Below are 16,293 nucleotides of genomic sequence, written 5' to 3'. Positions count from 1 at the left end.
AAACCTTCCCCAGTGGTTTCTATTTTCTACGTACTGAGTCAGGGAATGGGGCCCTGTCATCTGGTGACTTGTATGCTCATACTCCTCAGGGAGAAGTCCAATCCCATCCTTGTAGCCTGGCCAGCTTGGCAATAAGCCCAGACTCATCTTATTACTTCCTGATTCTGCTCTTTCTCCCCAGAGTGGTAGCACATTGACCCTAGGCATTTTTGTTAATTTCCCAACTCCAATTCACCTTGAGTTACAAATGGATGATGGAAGATCACATGGTTTCCTTCATTTCGATTATAAAAAGAGAACATGAAGGAGCTTTTATTCTTGCACTCACTCTGTGCTCCCCACATGTTCCTCTGGCCCAGTTGTGTGGGTGGAGAGTATGGTTGAAATCATGCCCCACATGCCCCCAGGCTCTCAGCATAGGCTCTGTTTCTCCTCTGGGTTCCTCTCCCAACCCTTCTGAAGGCTTGTCTTTCTTTCTCTGGCATCCTTTTAGTCTGAACTCATATAAACTATTAATGAGCCAGGCAGCCTTATCCGATTTTTACAACTTGAAGGATAGAGGTTTATAAGAAAACAAGCCATGATTATGGAAGGTGCCATGAACATCACGTTCTACACTGATGCTACTGAACTGGCCTTTATTAAAAACCAATTATAATTCTTCTGGGGCCAGGACTGCTAAAAATATTAGGAATTAACCTGGAAATTCTATGCTTTCATTATCCCCACTTTCCCTAGTTATTTGTTTTCAGTGAGAAAATCTGACATATCTTAAGATACGTTGCTTTTGCCATAGGCCATAAACTTAATTTTCAGCTGCTGCACCTTGGAAACCCAAGATATTCAGAATATTATTTATATTCAGAAAAAAAAGATTTTATTTTAATCTATCAAGGTTACTTTATAGTAATTAGGTCAGCTTGAATAAACCTACATTTTCTTCCTCTTTTTTTATTGATGATGAAATTATGAGAACTATAGTATTCCATGATTATGTATTTAGATATTGTACTATCAAAAAGCACCACTAAAGGAGAAATAATCAAATGAAACAGATAAATAGGAGAAAATTCTATCCCCCTTCCTCCCTCCCCTACTTTTTTGGCTATTTGTAATAGTCCTCCTAACTAGAAGTAGAATTTAAACTCCCTGGACATTAGTGGAACTGTTTATGTTCAAACTCCTCCCTAGATGAAGATTTTGTGTTCTGAGTCATTGTGTTCTTAGGCTTTGGTCCAAAGTGACTTCATTTTCTGCCTGCTGGGATTTGAGTGACTGCTAATGTAAGGGCGGCAGATTCGTGAGCCAAAGATGCCTTTTTTCTGACTCATGTTAAATAGGACTGAACTATGTGTTAAGATGCCCATCAAGCGTCTCCAAAATTTCAACCACGTTTTGCAGATTTCTATTTGACTCAACCACGGAGTTAATTAAAATGTACATTACAGATCTGATACACTTAACAATGAATTGGCATTGGGAAGGTATAGGAACAGCTACAAAAACCCTAAAAACAACAATCCTCAGAGAACAGTTCCCAACCTCACATTAAACACATCAAAATTAATTTCAGCTGCTTCAAAAATTTGGCCTGTGAGTTAGTTCAGGACTTGTTTTTGATTTTTCTAATTGGTTTGAATAGAATGGCAAAAACAAATCTAGGGTTTCAAGATGGAAATGAAGAGTTTACTAACCATGAGCCTGTCCATTAAGAATGATGCACCATCTTACTACTAACATCAAGCCTTCCGGTAATTGATACCACTGTGAACCAGAAGGTCAACATTCCTGGGAGGGCCTGAGGTTGAAAAAAATTGGCACTTGAAAGTTATCTCTCAAGTCATTTACTCCAGCCTTCAGGAAGGAAAAAAGATAATCCAAGATGTGCAAAATAAAAAAAAAACTTTGTAGAAGGTTATTTGTTGCAACAATATTTATCATTGTGGGAAATTGGAAACAGTCAAATAGCCAAAAAGAGAATCCTCCTTTAAACAAATTATGATATGGTCACACAGTGGAATATTATACAATTATAAAATAATGTTATGTTGTAGTAATATTGAATTTCATAAGAAAATTTTATGATATATTAAACTAATTATTATATGTATTGAGAAAAAAAGCAGGTTAAAAAATAAGACTCCAAAAGTTAATCATGGCCATCTCTAAGGCAATGCCAGAAAAACCTGAATTTTTTTCTCTCTGCCTCTTTCTATAATCAAAGAAAAGAGAAATAAATGCCTCAAAAAGACATTTCATTTGCAAAATCTGCTGCGAAATGGTGCATATGTTAATCTCTTATTTTTAAATTAGAACTCTCAAATTACTTGGGTTTTTAGAGTGAATCTACTTCTTATATTTCTCATCAATAAAAAAATAATACCTGTCAGTTCCTGTCATATTTGGAAGTTTTCTGCTCTTTACTTATGCGATGCTTTGGTGAAATTAAATTTCAGTGTGCCAAGGTCAACAGAAATGGTCTTAATTTTATTTCTGTGAAGCCTCTTTAAAAGTTGTTAGGTGGCTTTAATAGGCCATTAAATTGGTCAAGAGGCCTGAAATAAAACAGTCCTTTATTACTGCAAAAACCTCCATAGACAAACACCACCCTCAAAACAATATGCAAACCCTAGAAACTGAAAAGAAGGCATACATGCTAAGCCAGGGTGCTCCAGCATGCAGAGCACAGATCAAGCTGCCTGACTGTAGATGGAGAATTGAGGCCTTGACCAGTAAGACTGTGCACTGGGGAAAGATCAGGCCTTAGGTCAATGCACTCTTTTGTGGAAGGATCCCTGTCCGTGGCAATTTCACAGCACAAATGAGAATGACTCATGTTTAGATGGGAAATTCCATTAAACCCTATTATCCAAGATGGTCAGGAAACTAAAGTGTTATTGTATTAGCTACTCCCGAATCGAGACACATGTATTTAAAAACTGCAAAATCTCAATCTCATTTCTCTTTCTGTCTCTCTCTCTCTCTCACACACACATATATATCCCCCAGTAGAAAGAGAGACAGATTTTAGGAGCGTGACTTATAGCAATAGTTGGATTCTCAGTGTTCCTTCCTGTTATATCTTTCTTCTTATGACCTGGCCCTCTTCCTTTTCTCCCTGGCACTCTTATTTCTACATATTTCATCTACCTCCTGCACTAACCCAATTGCATAAAGGATAATGGGGAAGCCTTTCTTATGCTTCCAGGCTTAGGTTGCCTGGGTTGCATGCTCTAGGGAAGAATATAGCAGAAAATCCAGCAACAGATATGTGGCTGGTTGGCTTAGAGGGTGAGATGTAGGAGACGGCAGTTGCTTGGTACCATGGGGATAATGAGAACCAGGTCAAAGGAGGGGGAGAGTAAAGTGAGGAAGAGTAGAGAGAGACCAGAGGGAAAGGGTTAATGGTGTGTACACTATCAGGGCACCAAGCATGGCAAAAGCAGGGAGGAAAGTGAGGTAGGAGTGGTCTGGGGTGGAAAACTGCTGAAGAAGAGATGGGCAGGAAGCCTGGTTGGCAAAGCAAAAGTTCTTTCAATGGAGGTCTGTGGATTATAAATAGTTATAGTTTTGTGTGTCTGAAAATAGATTTATTTTTCTTCATCAGTCAAATTGTGGTTTGGCTGAATATAATAGTCTAAGTTGAAAGTTTTGTTCATTCAGCATTTTGAAGACTGCTTTCTCTATTGTTTTGTAGTATTTAATGTTGCTGCTGAGAAGTCTGATAATCTGTGGGTTGTTTTTTTTTTATAATAATCTGTGGCGTTTTATTGGGCACATTTAAGATTTCCTTTTATTCTTTATGTTCTAAGTCTCGTGACAACATTCCTAGGTGGGGATTTATTTTTATTTATCCTTTCGTTACTAAGAGTGAACTTTCAATCTGAGGATTTATGTCTTTCTTTTGCTCTGGAGAATTCTCAGCCATTACTTTTATGTGAAGCAACTTATGCTGTCGTTCTTTTCATTCTCTTTTTCTGAGACTCATATTATATGCCTGTAACCACTCTTTTGTATATTTAAACTCTTTGTCTCTCCGTGTTAAATTTGGGGTGAGCTTTCCAGTAACCAGTACTTTCTTCACTGAGTCTAGAGCTCATTCTGTCTATTAAGTAATTTTAAAATTTCGAGGGGCTACTTGAAGAGTAGTTCTATTTGGTCATTTTGCATATCCAACTGTTTTTGATTCATTTATGCCTGTTTTTGTTCCGTAATAGCTGCTTCTTTTTATAACTGTTATTCTCTTACTTATCTCTTTGAGCTTCCTTGTTTTAACCATTTTGTTATACTCATTATATATTCATTACAATTAATTTCCTTCTGGAGTGAATTCATGTTCTGATTTCATATTTTATTGACTTTATTTTTTTAGGATTAGATTTCATGGCTATTGGAATTTTGATTTGCAAGCTAACTTTGGGTTGAAATGTTTTTATTATTGTTTGTTTTCAGTCTCTTTTTTTCTCTCCTCCTTTCCTGTGTCTACTTCTCCCAATTCATTGGTTTTGCGATTGTCTCTTCACTTGGCCCCCTGGAATTCTGTTTCAGAACCAGATTCTATAAAGGCCATTCAGGGCTCTTGGCCATGGTGATGTCAGAGATACCTCAGGTCCAGTCACCAGGCCAACATGTGGCTTGGTTCTTTTCCTGCTTTCAAGGTTGGATCTGTGTCCTCTCACCTTCCTAGCTACCTAGACTCTCCTAACTCATAGCTCAGGCAGTTTCTGGCTAAGGCGATGATCCTAATTGAGGTCCCTTGTCCCAAGTGGAGTAGACTTCCAGTCACACAGCCTTCACCACCTAATTCTGGACTTGGAGACTGGCAGGTCCATGGCTTTAGCCTTACTCACTCTTTGGTATTCTGTTGTTTTTTTTCTCATCCTTGGAGACAGCAATCTTTTTTTTTCCGTCTTGAACTCTGCAATGTTTTTTTATTTTCTTTTTCATAGTTTATCTTTACCATGTATTTGAGGGAAGAATAGCAATGCCAAAGTGTGAACTCCCTGTCCCATCTTATTAGAAGTCCAGCAATTGTTTTTAAAAATCTCCCTTGCCAAGCTTTCAATTTTCTGTGACAAAGTGACCATTAATTAAAACATAGGCCATGGGTTGTAATGTTTAAGGTATGAATGGGAATTTTTGTAATTAGCAAAGTTAGAATGACTTGCTGATTCTAAAAATAGAGTAAGATTTTCTTTGTCAAGGGTTAAACTATTCTTATAGAATCTAGAGCTCAGTACCTGAATTGATTTGAAAATTCTGTGGTCCCTCAGGACCTAAAATCCAGAAAAAGCTAAGCATATTCTCTTAAGATCTTGAGGAAGATATATAATCATGGGATTTTAGAGTTCAAAGGAACATCAAAGATCACATATTGTAGACCTCTCACTTCCGGACCTGGAAAAGGAGACGCATAGAGAAAGCTTTTGCTCGAGGTTACATGGTATTCTGGTAGCAAAGCTAGAGCCTGAGTAATTGGGTTCTCCTAGGTTTGTATTTCTCCAACAAAGTTGTCTGTGGCATATATCAGAAGTGATAGAACTAGGATACTTGATAAATGAGTTCTACTGCGATGCTTAATTATTTACAAAGTAGAGGCATTTCACAGAACAAATCACATCCAGGTTATAAGGTCTCAATTTCAATCTACTGTGCTTTTTTCAAATACAAATATGTGCATACCAGCATTTCTTGCTTCAGACAGAAAGCAGTTAGCCAGGATGCTCCTTATTCTATCGCTCACATGGTCATATTGTATCCAATTTAGATAAATACAGGAGAATAAAAAATAAGAATAGAAATGAAAATAGAAGTATCGTGGGGACTTCCCTGGTGGTGCAGTGGTTAAGAATCCGCCTGCCAATGCAGGGGACATGGGTTCGAGCCCTGGTCCAGGAAGATCCCACATGCCACGGAGCGACTAAGCCTGTGCGCCACAACTACTGAGCCTATGCTCTACAGCCTGTGAGCCACAACTACTGAGACCGTGTGCCACAACTACTGAAGCCCATGCGCCTAGAGCCCGTGCTCCACAACAGCTGAAGCCACCGCAGTGAGAAGCCCGCGTACTGCAAGGAAGAGTAGCCCCCGCTCACCACAACTAGAGAAAGGCTGTGCACAGCAAAAATAAATAATAAAATAAATTTATATAAAAAAAAGAAGTATCGTGTATTTCAAGGTCCACAGTTACAAGCATCAGAACGTGACTCTAGCTGATTAAACAGAAAAATAACTTATTACTAGGGTTTTGTGTAGCTCACAAAATCGTTGGGAAGGCTAGAATCAGGCCTGAGAATAAGCTTCCAGAAACAGGGCCCCAAACTTTAGAAGTAGCCTGCTGAGAAAACCACTACTGTTTCAAGCACTGAGCAATGAATGCTATAGTGAACTAGTTGCTTAGAGGAACTTGGCTTTACTGAAACTACAACTGCCACTAGCATCAGTGCTATTTCTGTGTAGAATACACCATGCTTTAAATGACACCTGCTGGAATTGTGCAGTGTGTTGGTACTCCTCCAGTCATGGGAGATCAGTTGTAACCCTACCAATTCTGAAAGCCAGTCACCTCTCTTGCCATCCTGAGTAGCAAAATATGCAAAGCTTCTTTCTTCAAGCAGGAATCTGCTGTGCTTTGTTATGTCTAATTGATGTACTACAGCTCACACCTCAAGCTAGCTGCAAATGAGGGGCTGGGGAAGCTAGTTTTCCGTTTCCTATCTTGTAGAGCCAGGGCTCTGAACATGGAAGCTTCCCCAAATATCTCAACAATGATCAGGTACCAAGCAACTAGAAAGTTTGCCAATGTTTTCTACATTTAATAAATTAAAATTGGTAAACAAACAAAGAAGCGGAAGTGTTCATGGGGGTGCATGGGGACAATCCATTGTGCTAGATAGTCTCCACTTACTCCTCTAAATCCATTTTCCATCCTTCTCCACCCTGCACTGTGCCACGAGAGGCTGACTTATGTGTACTTCATCAACCAGCTTCCTTGCCTTCTGCCTCCAGTTAGGTTTGGCCAGTGGGAGGGGCTGGCGGAAGATGGGAAGGTAGCAGAAGGGCAAGGTTTGGGCGTTTATTACCCCAGTTCCCTTCTGGCTGATTTGCAGGTTGTTTCTATCCTGAAGGCCCCTGTTGGGTGACCCTCTCCTACAGCTGGAGTTCTGGCCATCACTCCTTTCTCCTGCCCCTCCAGGTTCAGTGGTTCCCACCATTGCTAGCTGGGGCACTTACCCACCCCTTGTGACTTCCCTATCCTCTCCATACCTTGTAAATAGCTTCTTTAAACTCTCCCCAATTATCCTATTTGCATGTTTTATCAGTTCCCTGCCATGATCCCAAATAACAAATACATCCATCCCCACTGTGGCACATGCCTGACCTTATTTTCTCATCTCACCAGTAAAATTCCAGAATATATTTCCTTTTGTTTTCTTCTCAAACCCAAATCACTGATTAATTGAATTAGATGAAGACAATATTTAAAACAGGACAGTAGGAGAAACATATCATTAAGGTTTCAAAATTTATTTTCTATAGCAATAGCCAAGTTCTTTTCATTCCTGGCCATGCATCATACAAACACTTAAAAATTCATGAACTTGGGGCTCCATTTCAGACCAGAAGGAGGGAGACCAAGTCATATATATCTTTTTAATAAGTATATCAGCTGATTCTGAGACAAATCACAGATAGATGCTAGGGAAGAAGGATTCACTGAAACAACACAAAGTGGTAAAAACTGCTCCCACCTTTCCACATATTCCAATGGACATATTTCCTCCTTTGAGAGTATCACAACTCTGAGAAAGCTAAAATTAGTACCCTGAGTGGATTTTTTTAACAGAGAGAAAAATTGTACCTGTCTGAATTCTCATAAAACTCTATAAAGGGCTTTCTTGCTTAAATAGCTGTTTCCCCAGTTGTTTCTGATTGATGGATAACTTATTCTCACATTCTTACAGGTGGCTTAGCTATTTCTGTCACCTGTAACATAAAATCCTCTGCACATAAAACCTTTAGTAATATGATACAGTAATGAATCCACTGAAATTTCCACTGTACTCTGCTTAAAAAAAAAGAACACCCCAAGAAAACAAGGTCATATAAAAGTAACAAAAGAGTCAACTGGCAGTAGAGGTACAACCACTGCCTTACATCTACTCTTAGAATCATGTATGGGATCACTGATCTCAGAATGACGGATGCGGGGCCTGCATTATCTTCAGTTTTTAAAATCTGTTTTATTATGTTCAATATTTACTAAATGTCTTTTATATGCTCAGTTCTCCTCCAAGTTTTACAGGGAATGAAAAAGTATGATCTATGGTGTGTGCCCTTAAGGAGCTTAGAATATAATGGGAACAACAGTGAAAATTATTGAAATATTAAATGCTAAATGGTATGGCATTCAATGAAGAGAAGTTCAGAGAAACCTGTTATGTTCCTGTATGATACATACTTCAGTGTTTCAAACTGGTCAACAAGCTTAGACCAGTCAATCTCAGTGGATGACCCAAGTGGCAACTGTGGCCACATCTCTCTTCCCAAGGCTTCTCCTAATATGGCTTGAAATTATGCTATATTTTTAGCATATACATCGTAGAACTGCTTCTACAATGATGATTCTAACACTAGGTTTCTTATATCCTACACTTATGCAATTCATGTTCTGAACCTTTAAATAAAAGTTTATACTCTTCCCTAGTCCATTATTCTGGTTGTGTGAGGCCAATTGTTCCAATTCATTAAGATAATTTCAACCCTATTTCGATCAATTTATTAGCTTACCCTCCTAACCCTGGTCCACTGAAACTTCAACTTGGATATACCTTAATTATAAGAAATTTCATTGCACTGTGAAGTTTGTGAAACCTTGTTGTTTTTATCTCGTTTTATCATCAATGTCTCAGGGAAGTGCTCATTCTCTTTCTCACAGGAGCCCTGAAGCTCAGAGCAGCAAGGTGACTTACTAGCAAGCACAGAGGATACATGTCTTCAGAGTAGTGCCTTGGTGCCTTTTTTCTTTAAAATATTACATATTTTTAAAATTATCTAATTTTTTAATTAAAAATTTTAAATGTATTTTTAATTTTACAGTAACATGCTAAATAACATTGCATAAAACCAAACACCATAGATTAAGTGAACATCCCCTTTGGCCCTTCTTCCTCTAACCCCATGTTCCTCTCCAGAGGCATTCACCCAATGTGGCTTGGAATGTATTCTTCAAGACTTTTCCCATGCACTTCTTTACTCCTAGAAATAGTTCATTTTGTGGGATATCATACTGTACTTGTTTTTCTGAAATTTGCCATTTCACTTCATAATATATTTTAGAGTCCTTTCCATTTCAGCATTTACATATACTAGTCATTTTTTTATCTGATGCACAGTGTTCCATTGTAGGGATGTGTATTACTTATTTAACTTTCCTCTTGTTGATAGACATTAAACTTGCCTTTCCATTTTGCTATTAAAAAAATACTGTAACAAATACCTTGTACCTGATTCTTTGGATACACTTGTGGGAATTTCTCTAGGCTATGTACCTGGAAATGGAATTGAAAAGGTATATGCTTTTCAAATGTTGATAACAAATGCGAAAATTGTCCTGCAAAAAGGCCTTCCAATGTATCTTCCTGCCAATGTGCACAAGGGGAGCATTCTCCCACACTTTCAGTAACATTGATTAGTACAAATTCCTTTAATTTTTACTAACCTGAATTGCTCCAATTCCTAATGCAGCTGAGGAGCTATTTCCTTTTCTATGAATTTCTCATTCTTTTCACAATATTCTCTTTACTCTGTTTTATAGTGTCTTCATATGCACCTTCCCAAAAAAGTGTTGAATAGGAAAAGAACATGTACAGAGCTACACATTACAGCCTTAGAGGCCTTCCTCTATGACGGACATGGATCAATGAACAGACATTTGAATGCAATTGTCTGGTCAGCAGTGGATCCCTCTAACCAGTGTACAAACTGGGCAACATCCCTCCATCTTGTTCAAACGAATTATTATGAGCATCTTTGCAAAATATCGTGCTGAAAAAAGATTAATTATGCCTGGTATTCTTACATTCTATCTATCTTTTAGCTCTATCGGAAAATAACATGAAGTAAATTCAGTGTCTTAACGCTTAGTTCACAAACGTTTATGTAATATGCATTCTAGAATACTGCAGAAAGTAATGCTAAGCTCACTCTATAGATTCCATAATCCATTTTTTCTCCTTTTAGAAAATCTGTATTTTTGCCTGGCTTAGATTTCTGGCACCTGTCCTATTTTCTATTTCCCTGAGACCTGCAAAGCCTGCATACCAGTTCTCTCTGACTCTCTCCTCATTGAGATTGGGCTTCAATTTATTCTCTGTGATATCTATTATACCCTTCTCAGTTTGAAGATCATGTTCCTTATTGGAGAAGAAAGAAGCAATTGAGTAGCTTTGCCTTTTCTCCGTTATCGTTTAACAGAATCTTCTCTAAGCAGTCAGCTTATCTGTTCCTTCATCTTGCTTCAAACTGTGTGTGTGTTTTTAAAGCCCTTTCTGTGGTCCTTACCATTTAGCACTCCTCACCTCATTCTGGATTTTTGCCTTCTGTCACTTTCTTACAATGTTTTTATAACTTTTTTATTCATCTTGGTTTGTGACCTTTCATCTTTTGTATGTGTCACTTCAAAACACAGACTCATTGGAGAATTCCATGTTGGATCAAATTGGCTTCTGCAGGTTATTAGTATAGTACAAAGTTTAATTTTTCTCAGTTTCACAATTAAGAAAAACCAACGTCCTTTTTACTGCCTCTGGCCTTGGGGTTATATTTATATTTCTATGAACTTGTTGAAGTTTGTTTTCCTAAAGCCTCAATTACATGTCTATTATGATGAAAGGTTCTTTTTTTTTTTTTTCTATTACAGATTCTAGAATGACATGATTCCTTTCTTTCTTCTTCAGGAAGGCAAGGACTGCATTTTATTTCAAGTTTGTTAAAAGATTTCTTTTATATAAACATCACCAACAAATCCTTCCTTGCTGGTCAGATTGAGTCTAGCATAGCAGTTCTCTTCATTCCTTCTTGTACTTTTTTAAAGATGAAATTATTAGGAAGGCAAGTCAAGGATGTATTAAATTCTAAGATTGTTGTAGAGATTTTGAACAGCCATCCAAGTAGTTGAAGTAAATAACAATATTACTTCCTGCCTCTGTGACATTTTTATCATTTGATTTAGGGAAGCATCCTCCTGTTGAGCCTGGCATTCTTAGCATGTTCCCACAAATGACAGTACTCTATCACTCTCATTTAATCCTCTCCATATGCTGTATACTGTACTTGTGGATTCCATACATTTGCAGTTTTGACACTATATATATATGGTGGTACTATATATCCATTTTTATCAGATATGTTTACATTGAAAAACATACCATTTCATTGCTTAAACCAGTTTCATTTCCCCAAGTCTCAGTAAGATCTATGAAATTATACTTATCTGTGAGGTGGATGCTATGATGTGCCACCCATTCCCCTTCAGGAATAAAGGAATTATTACTCAAGCTACTGGGAATGACACTGAAGCTGGTCTTCACCTGTTAGTCTCTTCGGGGACTGTCTCAGCTAGGGAGAGCTGCCTCATCTCCCAAGGCCATGCCCCTTCCAGGGTGGCCTGCATCCAATGACTGACTGATGTGGGGATAAAGGCCAGGCCTTCTTGCCTCAGTTCAGGATAGCTCTGAGGGTCATCCTCAACAAGGTTGGCTGAGACATTCCATTGAGACGGCACAGAAACTCCACTTCTCCCTCTGATCAGTTCTGCTTCTTTCCTTCCCGTTCACAGGTATTCATCCCAAGAGCACTCCCTAATAAACTTCCTGCAAGCTAATCTCTGTCTCAGTGCTTGTTTCCTGAGAAATCCAACCTGGGACAATTTGCTTATCTTAAACTCTCAGTTATATTGTATTACCTTATACATTGAAACATGAATAATTGAGCCTTAAATATTATTCCCAGTCTGGTTCTCTGTTATTTTCTTAGAATTACTGGGCTTCTCTTTCTCCCACTGTGAATCTTTTTTCTATGTCATTCATAATAACTTCCATTCATGTGATTTAGAAGTTTCTTCTGAGCCTTTTTCTCCCTTCCCTTCAAACTTCATGTGGAGCCCTTTGGCTAGTAAGCTTTGTCCCTAAAACATTTTTTTTTTTTTAATCTTCCTAACCTGCGTCCCTTGCTTTGCCGGGAATCTGTCATTTTGGTATTATAAATCAGAGTTGAGAAGAAAAATATTGACACCATCTTCTGAGATACCTATTCACTTCCAGTAATCTTCTTAATCCTCCAAAGGCACAACTTCCAAGTGGAAGAACTAAGATAGTGCTGGTACATTCAGTCCTCTGCCTGTAACCCTCCCCATCCAGCAGCTCAGTGTCCACTGTCTGAGGGTTCATTGCTGAGGATTCAGTGTGAGATACTGCCTCTCACGAGAGGGCCCAGGGGGCTCTGTCCTCGGAGGTGTTCTTGGGGGCCAATGAGCCCAGTGTGTCAGTTTGGGTCCTCCAGGAAGCATAATGGGACAGAGTCGAGAGTTCAAGAGTCAAGATAAAGGGGGTGGAAGCAGGCTAGGGCAGGGAAAGGTTTCAGACTGGGAGGTAGGTCTGACACCTGTGAAAGGAGAGAAGGGAAGAAGCATAACTGGGCAGGGAAAGCTGCAGCTATGCTGCAGACCTAACCACCTTGTTTATATACAACAAATATATGGCAGCAATTCAGGCAAAAAGAGGCACAGCACCCGTACTCCAAGTCCTACAACGTCTGCCTCAGAAAGTATGCTTTCTTGGTCTTAAATCCTTCCTCATAAATAAAGAATTTTATTATTAGTAGTGGCTAACATGTAAGTACTGGTTACTATCCACGGACTATTCTGCATATCTTATACATGAACTCATTTGCTAATTACAATAAAAAACTCTGAGGTAGGTACTATTGTTTCATCCATTTTGCAGATAGTAAAACTGAGGGAAAGAGAAGTGCAACGACTTTTCCAAGGTCATATAACCAACAAAAGGTCTGAAGCCAGGGTGTAGATGTAGGCATCCTGGTCCAAGCCCACCTAGGAACCCCTAGACTACACTGCCCAATGAAAGATTCATCAAGCCTCCCTATGGTGCCTCAAGAAGACTTAAAGGAAGAGTCAACAATAGGTGGTTACTTGATAAAATTTAAGACCAAGAAGTGTCCTGTGCCGGTGGTGGGATCTCCTATTTGCTTCTCCCAATGGGAACCAATATTGCCATATGCTGGACCTTTTCACAAGGGCTGCTGATTCTGGGGCTTCTGAGAAGGCTCTTTTAAGACTGAAGGTTGGTTTTCCTCTAAATTGTTACTTTCCCCTCCCCCTTTCTAAGCAGCTTTGGCCTATAAGCAAAGCAATTAATACCTGGAAAGGAGTTCACTTCCCCAGTGGCATTCTACAATAATGTATTTCTTCCTACCTGTTTGCCAGGACTATTCAGTGAGTCTCTCGGTCTAGGGACCTGTGAGAAGCCTCTTAAATTCACTTTGGTTTTTGTAAATTGTTATTTCCTACCCTTAGGAAATAAGCAAAGCAGTGAATGCTTAGTAATAAATTAACATGGAAAGTACACTAATTCATTTTAGAAAGATTTTTCTACTGGAAGGTTTTTTCAGTTAACCTTCCATCTCCCATTACCCAGAAAATTAAATTAACAAGAATGTCCAATTCCCTGAGCAAGTTGGTCTATTCGTATTTCAACGTACAACAAAGGTAATATTTATGGTCATTAATCTAATTTTTCTCTAGAGAATCTATTCATTTGATTAATGCTTCTCCTTGCAACTCTCTCATTTACCTTGTGAATCCCTCCAATCCAGTTTTTCCTTGTCTGAGAATGGTTTAAGAATTCTGCCCCGAGTATAAGAAAATGTTCATGGAAGTGGTCCATGGAATACCTACCACAGAGGAGCTATTCACAGGATAAGGAAATCCACATCATTTTTCTCATCATCTAAAGCAGGGTAGTTAGACATCTGTGAGGTTCTGGTTTGTGTTCCAGCACTGGCTGGACAATACTGACTGGCCACAATATTGTATAACATATAGTAACAGCTGTTAGGTTTAACTGTGAACCCAATGCCGTGTCCTTTCACCAAGTTTGTGGATGTAATATTTATAAGATTCCTCAAAGCTTGTGGAGCATTTCCTAGGTTCCAGGGAAGCTAGGACATAATCATAGTCCATGACCACCTACATTAGCTCATCTTAGGGACAGTGTTCAAAAAGGCAGAACTACTGAATGAGAATATTCAGAGTTGGGCCCAGGCATGTGCGTTTTATAAGTATTAAGCACACTGGAGTTTGAGAACCGTAGGCTAGCCACTGTAAATGGTATAAGTTAAGAATCAACTGAGGGTGGAATTTTTTGCAGATATTCACAACCTGATTCTAAAATTTATATGGAAAGGCAAAGAAATTAAAATAGTAAAAATGTCACCAGCAAAGCCTGTTAACAATTCCTGGGAAATAAAAATAAAATCTGGGTAATAAAATAAAGTCTAACCTTTTCCTTTTCCTTTGTGGTTAGTCTAGTTTCACTTGCTCAGAGGGTGCTGCGTGCTGAGGCCTCGCACCTGGCACTCCAGACCAGAGTTTCTAGTGCGAAATGGTTGCGCCAACACCTCAGTTGGGGGTGTGCGTGTGCAAAGATGCTGAACCCGCACTGCAATCTGGAGCATGGGCAACACAGCTGTGCCTGGACCCTCGAGAACTCCACCCCTATCCCTGCTGATGAGATCCCTATAAGGCAGCCCCTCCCACGGCCTTTCAGGGAGAGCAAGTGCTCTGGAGCATAAGCTTGTTACCTCTCCATTCTCTGATGAAAGAATAAAGCTTCCCTTTGCTTCTGGCCCGAACTCAGTCTCCTTCTATTGGCTCAAACGACACCATCCAGGAGGACCCTTGTTGGGATCCAACTCAAAAGGATCGGGAACAAATTTTGACACCACAGGTGGGATGGACTGTGGCCTTTTTGCCTGCACCTATCCACTAGGCTCCAGGCTTACCTTGGCTCCAGCGGGAGGACGGTGAAGGCTTTGGGAGGTTCGCAAAGGTGAGACTGGGAAGAGGCCCAGGTAATAAGGACCGCCTGACAAAATGGAATGAGTTGTTCAGGGAAAGCCACGAGGGATGCCTGAGTGAGAAAGGGTTCCCCGTGTAGGTGTGCGACTGGTGACTTGACCAATTCCAGCACTAGTTTCTCTGAAATGGGCTGGGGAGCCTGGGCTGGGGAGCCCTGTGAGCCACTCATAAGACCAGGAACTCCTTTATCGGGAAGCCCTGTGAGCTGCTGACAAGAACAGGAAACACCCACCACCTGACCTCTGCCCTCTTCTGCCTATGAGGCGAACCTTGGGTGATTCTTTATTGACCGAGGTTCCAGGGGCTCCCCTCCCCAGTGATCCGGTGAGTACCCTGTGGGAACCCCTCATGTTTTTAGCTCTCAGCTGATGAGAAGTCAGAAAACTTTTTGGCCAAAAGGAGGAAAGAGAAGACCGCTGCCTCAGATAGCTGTGCCACTCCCTAACGGACCAGGTGGGTCAGGAACTAATGTGGCTAAGCTGCTCTGGCCCAGAGGTGGTCCTGTCTAACTTCCTCTGGGATGTTCTGACTGAGGGGGGGACTAACTATCTCAAGCACAGGCCGTTACAAATTCAAGGGGGACCCCCAGTTATATCGAGGCCATGCCATTTGGACATCTCGTATTTTGGTCTTTTGAGGAATCCATTAACAGTTTGGTGCTGGTTCCAAATTTCCTGAACTGGAAATCTTATTCGGGTCAAATCACGTGCCAAATGTGTGCCAATAAATCACTCCAACAGCCCCCTCAGTAGTGGGAGACAAATCCAAAACAGAGCATCTAAGGTACGGGGAACCAAACGTCCACTATACCGAAGGACCGCCTGTTAGGGGGCATCCTGCAGGAACATTCGGTCTTCTATGTAATACAGCCCGGCCCCAATGCCAGCTGGGAGACGGGGAAAGTTGGCCCATCAACAGGTCACCAACTAGTGTGACCTACCTAGGCTTCATTCTCACAGAAGGTCAGAGAAGCCTACCCCAGGAAAGAAAATAAGCCATTTCCAGTTCTGCCTCTCCTAAAACTAGAAGACAGCTTAGAGGTTTCCTGGGGATGGTCAGTTTTTGCCCTATCTGGACCCCTAACTATGGTCTAATGGCTAGGCCTCTATATGAAATGTTCAAAGGAAAAGATGATG

General features: G+C 40.0%; 1 long non-coding RNA gene across 1 annotated transcript in view; it reads left to right on the top strand.

Moving 5' to 3' along the window:
- The window catches only part of LOC141278480 (uncharacterized), a 35,851-nt gene extending 20,927 nt beyond the window's left edge, over positions 1 to 14,924 (top strand). Inside the window, exon 2 of the long non-coding RNA XR_012331238.1 lies at positions 14,604 to 14,924. This is a non-coding gene — a long non-coding RNA (uncharacterized lncRNA). The remainder of the gene's footprint in view (positions 1 to 14,603) is intronic.
- Positions 14,925 to 16,293: the final 1,369 nt, after the last annotated feature.

Source organism: Tursiops truncatus, chromosome 4 (genome assembly GCF_011762595.2).
Source record: "Tursiops truncatus isolate mTurTru1 chromosome 4, mTurTru1.mat.Y, whole genome shotgun sequence".
NCBI lineage: Eukaryota > Metazoa > Chordata > Mammalia > Artiodactyla > Delphinidae > Tursiops > Tursiops truncatus.
This window is presented reverse-complemented; position numbering and strand designations above follow the sequence as displayed.